We start from the raw sequence: 12,695 nt of genomic DNA, 5'->3' as shown, positions 1-12,695 counted from the left end.
GTCACAATTCCTGACAAAGTGCTGTACAGTCTGGCCAGCTGAAACAAAACAGAACAAGTAAGTATTGTTATTGCACCCTTTTTATTGTAAGAAATCTGAAAGTTTCAACCAATCTTCTGACTGATAGCAAAGCTGTTGAGAACAAGGCTGTGTGTCTTTATGGGCCCTAGGTAGATTTGGAATTTTGCAAGTAGGACAAAATTGTGTTTATGTGACCTGCTGGCATCTTCATCATTTTGGGGATCCTTCAACTGACTCTTAAGCCTCTGCCTGAGATCAGATGTTGATTATAGACATATTGCTTGAGTATGAAAAGTGAGACTGCTGCATTGTGTCATCATCTCCCTAAGAAGCGCTCTGTTATCACCAGATGTGAATGTTATGTGTACACTAGTAAGGATGATCGTTTCTAACTTCTTAATGAAATGGTCTAAGACATTTTCCACTGCAGAGGGAAAGTGAATACTTAGGATACAGTATGAAATAACCTTTGTTGATGTCTTCATGGTAAGATACTTCTAGTTAGCAGCAATACCTGAACACTGGCAAAAAAAAACAAAGGGAAGTCCAAAATGCAGGCAGAATAACCTGGAGGCTTGCTCTTGTGTGGAATTTCTGACACACTTCTCTTTCCAAGTGGTACAGAACTGCAGAGAGAGTAATAGCAAGATAATCTACTGAAGAATGTAGAAAATGAAAAGGAGTTAAAAGTAATAACTTTTTTTTAATAGACCACTTCGTAATATGTGGTTGTTTTAAACAAGTGTATTAATAACTGCCTATTGCTTGTAGGCCTTCTTTCTCAGGAGAAGGATTTGTGTATATAACTTTCTACAACTTCAGTTGGAATACTATTAGTAATCCTGGGGAATTCAAGTAAAAGTGGGCCTATTTCTGGCAACAGCCAAGATCATGCTAGGAGAAAATACAGAAATGTGCTTGTTGGAGTTAGACTTTGGAACTTTGGAAGGTCAGGTAGTTTCTTCTCAGCTCTGCTAAGTGAGTTAATTGTGTTTTTATGTTACTGAAAATCTAGTGACTTTACCCAGCAATTCTTCCAGAATGTGCAGGCTGGCAGTAGATTCTGCTGCCTGTGTCATGGAAGACATAGGCAGCCTTTAACTTCACAGAATAAATGTGTACTCCTGCAGCCCACAAGGCCAACAGTATCCTGCACTGTATCAAAAGAGAGGTGGCCAGCATGGTGAGGAAGGTGATTGTTCCTCTGTACTCTATCCTCATGAGGCCCCATCTGGAGTACTGCATCCAGCTGTGGGGCCTCCAGCTCAGGAAAGATGTGGAGCTTTTATAGAGGGTCAACAGGAGGGCCATGATCAGAGGGCTGAAACACCTCTCCTGTGAAGATAGGTTGAAGGAGCTTGGCTTGTTTATCTTGGAGAAGACTGGAGAGACCTCATTATGGCCTTCCAGTATTTAAATTGAGATTATAAAAAGGAGTGAAATCAACTTTTTACATGGGTAGATTGTGAAAGGAAAAAGGGAAAATGGTTATAAACTAAAGAAGGAGGAATTTAGATTAGATGTCTGGGAAGTTTTTCATTGAGAGAGTGGTGAGGTGCTGGCACAGGCTGCCCAAAGGATTTGTGGATGCCCTATCCCTGGAGGCCAACTAGGTGGTGCCCTGAGCAACCTGATCTAGTGCTTAATCTCGTGAGTGGCAACCCTGGTCACAGCAGGGGGGTTGGAACTAGGTTATCCTTGAGGTCCCTTCCAACCCAAGTCATTCTGTGATTCTTTGAAACATGAAAGTTGTGCTGGTGCTTGAAAGATCCATCCAGAATCTCTGCCTGCTGAAATCATTCTCAGTTTTTTAACCTTTTTCATTAAGGGGAGTGCTATAAACTCCTGTGGTTTTCATTTCTAGCAGTTCAGTTATGGTCTGCTTATCTGAATCTTTTCTGTTAGTCACAAGATTTTTCTGCTCTTAGCCACTTCAGATGATGTGTAGTAGTGGTGTGCATTACTCAGCTGATAACTGTCTTAAAGGGATCTGTGAGTAAGGTAAACTATGTTGTCACATGGGCTTGTGAAGCACTTCTGGATTTGTGGAGGATGAGATGTTATGTAGTGGTACCCAAAGTTTACTCATCCGGTTGGTACCTGACAGCTGCCAGTGCTGATGACTTTACTAAGCCAAACCAAGCAACATTGTTTTTAATCATTACTTGGCAAGCAGCTTTGGTGATCTTGACGTGTTAATATTCTTTCTTCATCCTTTCTGTGTGCTGAGTACCTGTTCTTTATGCAGTGTGTTCTGCAAACTTGGCAGGCAAAGGCTGTATAGAACATTTGGCCTACCCTTTCAGGAGTAAATGGGAGTAAAGCAGAGGTCTTACAGGATGCAGTAACTTAGCTGATGGTGAAGAATTCTCTTTTCTCTTATCTTTGTATTACTATTATTCAGATTCAGTAACTTGATTGTCTTGATAATGTATGAAACATTACTTGGCTAAAGTCTGCTATCTACCTGAGTGAAGGGATCGTTTCTTTTCTTCCTTCTTCCCTTCCTACTCCAAAATATGCAAGACAAAATTGGAAGCTCTTTGTATATTGTGTGGTAACTCCTTAATGAGACCGGAGATGCCAATAAAAAGCTCATCTGCTTGCTTTAATCTTTAATCATAATTGAAGTGAAGGAGCTTTAAGAGTTGAATTTTAAACTTTTGATTAATCACAATAGATTGCATAGGATAGGTGGTAGGAGGTCTGTGTGCAAACAGCAAGATTTATTTCCTCATGTCCTGCGTTGAAGGGTTACAGGTGCTTCAAAGAAGTGAAGCGATCTAGTGCTTCCCCACAGGTCAGAATCATAGAATTGTTTGAGTTAGAAGGGACCATTAAGGGTCAGCTATTCCAACTGCCCTGAAATGAACAGAGGCATCTACATCTCAGTCAGATTGCTCTGAACCCAGTCCATTCTGACCTTGAATGTCTCCAGGGATGGGATATCCACCACATTGGTGGCTCATGTTCACCTTTTCATCCGCCAGAACACCAACATCCTTTTTAGCAGAAAGGGGCTCTATCCTTTTATCCCCCAGCTGGCATTGATAGTGGAGTTTGTCACAACCCAGGTGCAGGACCTTTCACTTGGGTTTGTTTAATGTCACAAGATTCACCTAGACCCACTTGAGCCTGTCTAGATCTCTCTGGATGGCATCCTGTCCCTCCCAGCAGCACAAAACTGCTTGATATCATCTGCAAACTTGCTGAGGGCGCACTCAATCCCATTGTTGATGTCACTAATGAAGATATTAAGCAACATTAGTCCCAGTACTGACACCTGAGGGACACCACTCATCACCGATCTCTGTCTGGACATTGAGCCATTGACCACCATTCTCCGGCTGCGATCTTACAACCAGTTTCTCCTCCGTACAACATCCACCCATCAAATCCATATCTTTCCAATTTGAGTGAAGGATGTTATGAGGCAGTATGTCAAAAGCCTTACTGAAGTCCAGATAGATGGTATCAGTGTCTCTTCCCTTGTCCATTCAGGAAGTTACGCCATCATAGAAGATCACTAGATTGTTCAGGCAAAACCTGCCCTTGGTGAAGCCACGCTGGCTTCCACGTGCCTTAGCATAGATTCCAGGAGTGTCTGTTCCATGATGTTCCTTGACACAGAGGCCAAAGGATGGATAGTTCCTTGGGTCATCCTTTTTGCCTTCGTAAAAATGGGTGTGATGTTGCCTTTTTTCCAGTCACCAGGGTCTTCACCTGACTGCCTTTTCAAATATCATTTTGAGTGGCTTGGCGACTACATCAGTCAAGTCCCTCAGGACTCTTGAATGCATCTCACTGTGAGCTATAGACTTACAGATGTTCAGGTTTCTCATGTGGTCATAAACCTGATCTTTGCTTGCAGGTTTCAAAGCTTATACAAAGATGAAGACATTCTTTTGGCAATAATGTTGCATACTATACCTCCATGGTTCCACAGTCCATCTTGTAGAGATTCCTTATAGGTTTGTTGATTTAAAAAAAAAAAAAAAAAGTAAATAAATAAAATGGCACTTTATCCACAGTTGGAAGAATGTGATGGTGTTTTAGTGAGACATTTATGATCTCATGCTTTGTCTCTCTGATTCTCATTCATTAAAACAGGCACTTTTTGTCAGACTTAACCCCCTTGCATTAGCAAAGCTCTTTGAATCTCTGTGGTGATAGTATGATACTGTCAGACTTAAAACCTTTTTAAAGTCTCCCAGTATATCAGTGAATGTCTGAATAGAATAATTCACTCAGGCAGCCAAACATATATTTTGCTTTTGTAATATTTTAATACATGTGTAATTCATGTCTGGTGAGTTTTCTAAAGAAATTAAGATACAGTGGGATAGACAGACATGCAAGTGGCAACAGTTCCGTTTGAAACCTTTTTGTTTTTCTTTGAGTCTACAGATGATCAAAGGACACTTAACAAGCTCTATCCTCCACAGTCATTTGTGATCAGACAGCATAGTTTATGATTTTGAAAATATAAAGCTTGGAGACAAGATTACATAATTCTACATGTTTTATTGCAGCAGAGGAAAACGTTGTGCATAGCTTTTGGAGACAATGCTGAGTGTAAGAAAGCTGAACTGATTTATCTTATACTCCAGCATCTAGAATCACCAGCCTGCCAATTTAAACAGGTGTCCGTCAATTTTCCCTCCAGTAGGGGCCAGCTGTATTCTACTTGGCCTGTTCAGGGTATCCAGGCTTTGCTGTCACACAGGCTGTGATGTACTTGAGTTGGTCAGTTGTATTTTCAACATGATAATCAGTAAAATATTTGGTACCGGTCCCACGCTGTAAAATTCCCACTATGGAGGCAAACTGAAGTATACTCCCAAAGGAAAATTCTATTGATCTCCACTAGTTAGAGTTAGGTGAATGCCTCTACATTGTCCTAATGAGAGTTTTCTTAGAGGGAGATATCCTGTGTTACTGACCTTGTAAAATACACTCACTTGTTGTGAGACGAGGAGACTGCAGATAGGAGATGCATGGATATGATTATCCTCTCACCTTTGTTCTCCAAAGATTTGTCTGCTGCTTCTTATGAATTTGAAGTTTACGTACTAATAGGAAGAAAGGTATCTTGTCTTGTTAGACCTTCAGAACAGTATGAGATTTACTAATTCTCTGCTTAGTGCCATCTTGAAAACAAAACAAACAACAACAAAAAACAAAGAGAGGAAAAATTACTGATTCCAGCTCCAGTATGTAAGAAAAAAATGAAATTACTTGGTTCACTAGCCAAGGTTTTGAATCAGTTCTGTAGAGAGTAAACATAATGATTGCTATTTTTATTAGTCTGCTGGGTAGTTTGGGGTTTTTAGATGGCACAAAAATCACTAGTCATAACAAGACAGATTATCTTTTCAACAGAACTTAAGCTGAGCTAACTGAAAAACTGGTGTACAGTGCTTTGAAATCAAAATCTAATGCGCTCACTGAAACTATAGGTTTAGGGAATGGAAAAGCAGAGAAAGGTCAGCTAATGGTGCTACTGACGCATTTTCCTCATTACTGAGAATTCAATTTATTTTGACCTTTGGACATATGTTTGAGATCACTGAAGCATAAAGCACCGATTTTAAAATGTCCTATGAAAATGTATTTTGTATTGGTGTAACACCTCCAAAAATGTCTGTTTTCAGCATCTTGGCATAGCTGGCCCTAGTCCCACACCAGCAGACCAGCGTACCCTGGAGTAGTTGTGCTTATGATGTAGAATCACAGAATCATAGAATCGTTTAAGTTGGAACAGACCTTTAAATGTCATTTAATCCAACTCCCTGCAATGAACAGGGGTACCTACATCTAGATCAGGTTGCTCACAGCCCCTTCCAGCCTGACCTTGAATGTCTCCAGGACAGAGGCATCCATTACCTCTCTAGGCAACCTGTTCCAGGGTTTCTACTGGCCTACTTCTTATTGTAAAAGAAAAATAATTCCTTATATCCAGTGTAAGTCTCCCTTCTTATGGTTTGAAAGCAGCAATGATGTGTTCTTAGAGCAGCAGCTAGCTGCGTATCTGGCCATGTCAGTGACAAGCCAAACCTTGGTGCTGAGTCTGTGCAGAAGAGGGGCCTACTCTGCATGGGGATGATATATGGCTCTGATGGGGATAAAAAGGAAAGCACTGTGTTGTGCAGTAATCGGTGTAGCAGATATTGTTCACAGTGGCAGCAGATGCAAACAATAAATGCCCTACGTGAGTCCTGTAATTAAATACCAAAGCAGACAGTGAGGCACTTGATAACCACAGAAGATGTTTATTGCTGATTCTCAGACCCTGTGAACATTTTTCCTTGCTCTGCGACAAGATAACAGAAAAGGTAACCAAGCATAACATAAAAATGAGAAATACTATTTCTTTCTTGGATGATGGTTCAGAAATGCTGCACCACAGGTTTCTCATCTTCTTAGTGTACTGAAGGCAGCTGTAGAATGAATCACTGGGTTCAGAGCGTGACCGAATCTTCACAGGCAGGATTTCAAGGAGGGACACTGTGTAAGTAGTATTTTGTGTGGAAACAAGTGTGGTGGTCACCACAAAGTAGTACAAGCTGGCCATGGGGAATCAGACGTTTGAGGGGTGTGTTTGGAAAAGTTTGGGACAGCAACACAAGGTGACAGTTGTAGAGGAGCTGTCACCTGCTTGCTGGGTGTTCTACAAACAGGGGACACTCCAGGGGCAGAACGTACATGGATTCTGTTCAAAACGCCCCCCTCACTGCCATCTTGTCCCCATTTTATGTGCTAGGCTGTGTCATGGCAGCTCCGTGGGCTCTGCCTTGCATCAGGCCCGTAGGGGAAGCAGGTTTCCTCCTGTGCTTGGGTGATCCCCTGCAGCAGCAGTAACAGCACCTCACAGTTTTCTCCTTGATAACACCATGTTACAGGAGGCAAAGGTATGCAGAGACCAAGTGTCTTGGCAGCGAAAGAGCAGCAGGGCCAAGAGCAGCAACAGGGATTCTGTCCGGCTGCTCTGGCCTCCTCCATCAAGCACACTGCAGAACCATCCTCGCAGCAGTGCTTGAGCCTGTCTGGCTGTCTGTTGCCAGCCATGAGGACAGTGCCAAAGGAAAGAACAGTTTTCTTAAAGAGAAGAGAAAAATCAGTTAAAACAAACCAATTTGCAAGTCAAATCCTTTGGTCTTTCTGTGAACCTGTCCGCCATTTGATTTCCTTTTAATTATTAAGGAGGGGAGAAGGTGGTAAATAGCTCTCCCACAGATGTTCCCCAAAGCACGTGATGTTTTCTTATCAGTGTCTCACTAGTCAGAAGCAGATGCATTTATCTTCATTTGAGAGCGCTTTTGGAAGAATTCTCTTTGTGCTCTACTTGTGGGAAAGACTGGGCCAGTGGAATGATTACACCTCTCTGCTAGCTTTATTGCACCTTCCCTTGGCAGTGCTTTGTTTATATCAGACAGGAATACTGCAAATAAATTATTCTCACATGGAGCGAATTCAGTATTCCCCTGGCTTAGGGAGATCAGCGCAAATTAAATTCCACATTTTCACACCTGAAGCCATTAGCATTTTAGTAACTTTCATTGGAAGCAAATCATTGCTATAAATATATGGTGTCATTAATTGTGTAATGTATGAATTTATAAAAAAATTGTAGAGCACTTAACAGTTTGAAAGTCTGCTGCATATCTTGTACAGAAAATGTGACTTTGTAATTGAAAAAAAATCACCCTTTGAGTACCAAGGAAATTCCCTAGCAAGGGTAGGAGAGGACAGGGTGGTTGTCAGATCTATTCTATTTGTGATCACTTGCTTAAGAAGGATCTGATTAAAGCACTGCAGTTGAATACAGTATAGGAAGAGCCTTTTTAAGATCTTTTCCTAGCGTTCGGTCAGTGTTTCCTCTGTGCTTTTTGTGGCCTGGATTCTGCAAGTTTACTTCTTCATCAGCCGCTCATTTGGGAATGGCACTGTTTTGACTCCTCCATCTCTGTGCATTTATCCACACCTATCAGATCTCCAAATGTGTCCCACAGTGTTTGTCAAAGCAAGTTTATTACTCGTCTGCTGCTTCTGGCTGCAGGATCCTGAGGAGAGGTGTTTAAGGCTCTGACGATGCAGCTTTCCAGTTACTGAAGGCTCGATCAGTAAAAATCAGCTGTAACTTTAAACATTCATATCCCAAAGGTTTGGACTGTCAAACTCATAGGAACTGAACAAATATGTTACATTTTTAAATGTCGTTAGCTGCCTCTTTCTGAGAATTTTTCAACGTTCACTGGCATTGTCAAGAATGCAAATATATTTTCAAAACATTAGAGGTAATTTGTGAAGTATAAATTCTTATGCTGGATAATGAAGCGGAAGGGAGAGATGTTCTTGCCCTTTCTCTGTGCTTCATAGGGTTTCTAGTTTAAGGATTTTTTTTAATTTAAAAATAGTTTCTTCATTGTCTTCGCCAGAAGGCTTTGGAAGTCTTTAGTGGCAGGGTCACATCTTGTTGTTATTGTAGCAGAACAAGCCTTCTCCAGTGATCACATATGCAGTGATTTCAAGGAGGTCACAGTCTTAAAAGGAAAAGCATTTTAAGCCCCAAATTCTGCCCACTCGTGTTCCAGTATGGGTACATTAAAAAAAGAGATGGATTCGTCAGCAAAGAAGAATGTCTCAGCAAAGCATCTCTTATTATTTGGGAAAGTTTTTTATTGTTTTGTCGTTGTTTATTTCTTTAAAAAAAAAAAAAATACTATTTTAATGAAATCCATTCCTTGGTCAAAAATTTCTTTGACTTATCCATTCCCCCAGTGATGAAAATCATTTGTGGCTTCAGCAATGAAAACTCCTATTTTTGAGAACTTCGCCTTCATTGGCAGAGTGGATTTTATCCCACTGCTTTCTAATGAAGTCTGTGTGTTACTGTGGAACACACACAGATCTGCTTAACACCCTGTAGATGGCAATTTTTAAAACTGTTGGTACTTCAGATTTTCAAAGCGATCTTCATTTTCATCTCCGTGGGTGCTGATCAAGCCAATAAACATTTTAGCCTTCAAAAAGATGATTGAGTGGTAAGCCTGATAACCATAGGAGAAATGCTGAGTCCAAGTTATCTGTGCTAACCCCTTCTTTGTGCTCTGCAAGAACATTTTCCACTAGGAAAGAATTCTCCTCATATATGCAGGGTGTATTAGTCGCTAAGAGGAACGAAAAAACTTAACTGGAACTATCGTAAAAGCAGCATATTTTGTGATATTGCCCTTGTCGTTCTTGACTCAAAGTGTGGGTAATAATCAAATCCTAGGAACCACTGTTTTCTCTGTGTTTCTCTTTCTTCTTTCTAGGATATGTTTTTGTAGTACAGTTAAATCAGAAGTGCACGGCATATGGCTTTTTGCTGCATGAATTGCTGCTGATGTGAATGTCAGTGGGCATATAATACCAGATTTTCATTTTGTGAATCACGATGCATGGAATTTAGCCCAAGAGCTCCCTAGACTATAGACCTTATTATAGGCAAATAAAAGAAAGAATGAAGAGGGGGAGGTGGTGTCTCAGAGATTTTGTTTCAGTTGAAATGAGGTTATCGTGATGAACGATGTGGCTGACAATGAGATTTTTATAGCTTCTGTTAGAGTAGCAGAAGAGCTCGTGTTATTGCTGGTTCACTTTAAGTAATTGTAATCTGAATGGCGTGGTGGTTGAAAAGAGCAGGCAAAATCTTTCTTACATGTCTCATGAGCAAAGCCAGGGCTTTTTGTCGATTTTGTGTCATCGGCCCTTACACAAACGCCCTTTGTTCCTTGGAATGTACGTCTCACATATTGTCTTGGTGGAATACGTCAGTCACTACTAAGAAGGCATCTGCCAATCAGTCTGCTGCACGTCTCTATTTTTAGCAGATGAGGTAACTGGCCAGCATCTGACAAAACGCTCCTGTTACCCGTTGTACCAGCGTGAGCTGAGAGCGGGCGGCTCGGCTGCAGCAGAAGCATGTGAGAGGGAGGGCTGCGGGCAGAGGAGATGAGCGCGGGTGAGGGTAGGCCCTACCCACCCTACCCCTGTCCCGTGCCCTGCCCCCTGCCCTTCTCCCTTATCAGCCTTGTCTGCACCCACACGCAAGGCCGATGGAAGAACCCGATCCTGGGCTTTCCTTAGGTTACCTGGGGTGCTGGCGGCAGTGAATATACAACCGAGTTCATCTTGCACAAAACCCAGCATGGCTGGGAGTGTTTATCTGCATGGATGAGCCACCCCAACACATGAGCAACTTCATAGAGCAAAGACATTATCAGTAGAGAGGCCTGGAAAACCTTTCTGGAAGTGCTAGGCTTTGCCCCATAGAGTTTTGGGGCTTGAGATTGTTAGGAATGGGAGGGAAGCTAAGAGTGAGCTTGGGTTCTGGCACTCATCCATCAAGTGCAAAATAGGGAAGAGTGACAGGTGACCCTTTCAAGGCAATATGACCTGTCTTTCTTTGCCCTTGCACGCTGTCAGTCTGAACAGGCACCTGGGAAATGCTGTGCACTTACTGGTGACTTAAAGAGAATTCATTGATAGACACCTTCCCATTTCCTCACAGTTACCATTACACGTTGATTGTGGCAAGCAGATAAACAAGGCCCCCAGAAATGCAAATGGTTGTTGAGGAGTATCAAATTAGAAGCTGAGTGAAGTAATGGAGAGAGATTTGATACATACAGATATTCACCCAAACACCAGAGGCACAGGTGAAGACACAGGTACCAAACTGTGTCAGAATTGTTGAAAAAGACACTAGTGCAGACAATAGAAGGTCTTGCTTTGTCAGTTGAAGATATTAATGTCTTGACCATGAAACTAAAATGCTTGAGAACCATCCTTGCGTCAAGAATATCAAGTCTGCATCTGGAAGAATGGAAGCATCAGGGGAAATAGCTTCCACACATGCTTTGAATTTTATGCTAATTTTTTCTCTCTGGAGATATATCCTCAGATTTCAAGCATCAGTTTTCTGTCTCAGAGAAACTGGCTGATCTTTATTGTGTTGCAGATATAAGAACCTCAGCAGCAAGAGCTTCAGAATTGTGATTGTGTCTGTTTTGCTTGAACAGTAAAGACTGTCTGGACCTTTTCGTTTTACTTACCCAAGAATCCAAAGGAAACTGCAGATCCCATTGTATCATATATTGTCAGCCTCTTCAAAGGTGACTGATCATCCTTTCATATTGAAAATAACATTTCAAAAGTCACCAAGTAGGAGAACAGAACATCCCTATTTTTGCAAAATCAAATGTGTAAGATGAAGGAAGTAATCTCATAGCTGTCAAGATTTTCATATGCCTTCCAAGTAGTCTTTTCTATGTAAGCAAGGGATTTAGAAGTTACTAAATGGCTATTTACTTCCTGATGAGATACATATATATTGATAGAATTTGTAATTCTAAATTTCTCTGATTGTCATGTAACTGATACTTACTCTGCATGTCTTTTTGTTTTTGTTAAAAGTACCTTTATAAACTAGGACTAGATTTTTCTCGACTTTTTTTTGGGGGGGGGAGAAGCATGTAGAAATCTTACTGGGCTTCTCTCTTAGTCAAGCTTTCTTCAGCCTCTCCCTATTTAGTATTCTGGCCTCCAACAGGATTTTATTCCCCCAGACTTTCCTTCTGCCTGTTCCCTTTCCTTGAGAGCAATGGCATGGCTCATAAAGCCGCTCCCACCCTCCTTGACATAAGGAGGGTGTTAACGACTTTTCTCACTTCCTGTAGATGAGGTACCTGCTGACTACTTCGCACTGTCACAACTCCTGTCAAGAGAACAGAAAAGACTTTTGGACACTGTGGAATATTGGAAGTCTGTTTGTGAAGCTGAGATAGTGTTTACTGGCGGCTATTTTCAGCAGTGGTAGAAATCTGAAGGAAAATCTGAAGGGTAGTGTTGAAATCTTAAAGTCAAAATTGCATGCAAAAAAGGATTTCTAACTCCAGTAGATGTAGCTATCTGAACAAACCAGTCTTCACTCGCAAGTAACTGCATAAACACAACATTTTGATAGCAATGATATATTCCTTTATTCAGCATAAGTTCATGTACAGTGGCCTGTAAGGTTTAGTTTTCTTTGATATACAATCTGTGAATCTAGGAAATAAACCTCAGGTAGAAAATTTTGTATACGTGCAGCCTGCAGATGACTTCAGACACATGGCCTAAATGGCCCTTCAGAGTGTGCTATCTTAAAGGTATCACCTAAAGGAAAATCTTTAAACTAGTGACCCTACTTAGGAAGAAAAGAAGGACAGTGTCTCCATAAACTTATTTAGTTTTGCATGAGTTGGGTGTTTTTCTTATTGGCTTGTTGCTTTTAAGCTCCAGAGAACAGAATGTTTCATAGCTGCTCAATTTGCCTCAGTTATTATCATTTGAAAGAACTTGATGATTCTAATTTCCTTCTCTTACGCTTCTTAATTTTAGTAGTAGAGTAACACTTCAGTATCTGGTATTGATTTCTACCATGACTAGGGCTTTGATATTAATTTCTGCACCACAACAGGCTGAGGATACGTGATTGCCAATGCAAACTGGGGGCCCAGACTAATTTCATGTTTTGTTAATATAATTGTAGGTCTTTGCTAGTAGGATGGTCCCTGTTTTGATGAGTATTGCGTGCTTGTGTGCTGTGGGCTATCTGCATGCTGAATTCCATTAGCTAATGCATAGCT

General features: G+C 41.2%; 1 protein-coding gene across 7 annotated transcripts in view; it reads left to right on the top strand.

The window, feature by feature from the left end:
* The window catches only part of ELMO1 (engulfment and cell motility 1), a 290,710-nt gene that overhangs the window by 189,305 nt on the left and 88,710 nt on the right, over positions 1–12,695 (top strand). The window lies entirely within an intron of this gene.

This window comes from Centrocercus urophasianus, unplaced genomic scaffold, assembly GCF_019232065.1.
Source record: "Centrocercus urophasianus isolate 14NV4802_14NV808 unplaced genomic scaffold, USGS_Curo_1.0 seq_16, whole genome shotgun sequence".
NCBI lineage: Eukaryota > Metazoa > Chordata > Aves > Galliformes > Phasianidae > Centrocercus > Centrocercus urophasianus.
This window is presented reverse-complemented; position numbering and strand designations above follow the sequence as displayed.